This window comes from Aplysia californica, unplaced genomic scaffold (genome assembly GCF_000002075.1).
Source record: "Aplysia californica isolate F4 #8 unplaced genomic scaffold, AplCal3.0 scaffold01521, whole genome shotgun sequence".
Classification (NCBI taxonomy): domain Eukaryota; kingdom Metazoa; phylum Mollusca; class Gastropoda; order Aplysiida; family Aplysiidae; genus Aplysia; species Aplysia californica.
In genome coordinates this window covers 40,581-41,992 of record NW_004798791.1, presented here as the reverse complement: position 1 = coordinate 41,992, position 1,412 = coordinate 40,581, and positions in this window count along the sequence as shown.

Genomic DNA, 1,412 nt, shown 5'->3' with positions numbered 1-1,412 from the left:
ACACATTTACACACATTCACACACACGCACCACTTTCACGCAACCTGACACGGACAGGCACACCTCACAACGACAAAGTAACCAACCCGTCGTCTCGTCACTTCTTCACATTTTCTTTCTCTCTAAACTTTCAAATATCTCATCCTACCAAAAGGGTGGCCCTGTGTACACAAAGAGGCGAGGATTAAAGCCACCACATTTGACTTAGAAAAGAACATGATATCTATCAGTCAACATTTAGCCTTTTCGTATTCAGTCAACACAAGACCGTGAGCTAAAGAAGAACTTATACAAATGTTACGCTCAAAATCACTTCTAATGGGGTTTGGAATTATCCTTCAGTCACTTCTGAAAACACTAAAGACCGATCGAGCTGAATCACTTCCAACAAAATATATACCCAATTAAAACCAACAGAGTAGGGGGGAACGCATAGTTGCATAGCGGGGTAGACGTTAGTTAGTCAAAAATCTTCGATTTAAATGCAAATTTGGAATCGTCGTTCAAGTATTGTACCCTTCCCACGTCACAGAAATTTGCATCAGCGGAAAGCAAGCTGCAGACCGCCGTAGACGCCACTTAGTCAAAAAATAAACTTCGGATGAAAGACAAACTGGATTTGTAATTCAAGTGTATATCTAACTGGAGTTGAGGAATCTAAAGCTACTTAATGATGTACTTTGGAAATTTGCATATATGGGTAAAAGGCGAGCTGCAAACCGAATTGTATTTTTTAAGTATATATCTAGCTGGGGTGGGATGAATGTACATGTACTTAATTATGTGCTTAGGCGTTTGCCGTCTCGTCTTGTCTTGTTATTTCTGTAGCTCCGTCCCCTCAAAGGTAAGACTTGCGGGCCACCGTCACATACCAAGGCAGACGACCTCGCGTGAGAAGTAATTTTCTTTTATGTAAGTTTTTGTGTACCTCAGCGCTTTTGTTATGAAACTGTTTTCCCTATTACTTTTAGATTTCCTTCATGTGAATCTCCCCCGCCCATCACCACTGTCACATGATTACAGGCGTGGACTGGCTTCCCGTAAGAGTTAATTTTATTTTGTGTCGATTTTTTAAACTACCTCAGTGTTTTTGTCAAGAAGCCTTACCCCCTCCCCCAAACCCACACTTCGCAGCCCCGGCGTTTGTACCTTTACGTACCTACACTGTACAGAAATAAAAACATTGCCACTCACACTTCCCGCTGAAAAAAGGTAAACTCCGCAGACTCTGTATGCGCCTGAGATGAAAAGATGTCTGACACCACTAAACAGAAGAACAAACAGGTTTCACCCAAAGAACGACAGAAAAGGAAGAGGAGAGGAGAGTGGTGGAGAGTAAAGAAAGGATGGAAATAAAAGAGAGAGAGAGAGAGAGAGAGAGTGTGTGTGTGTGTGTGTGTTTGTGTGTGTGT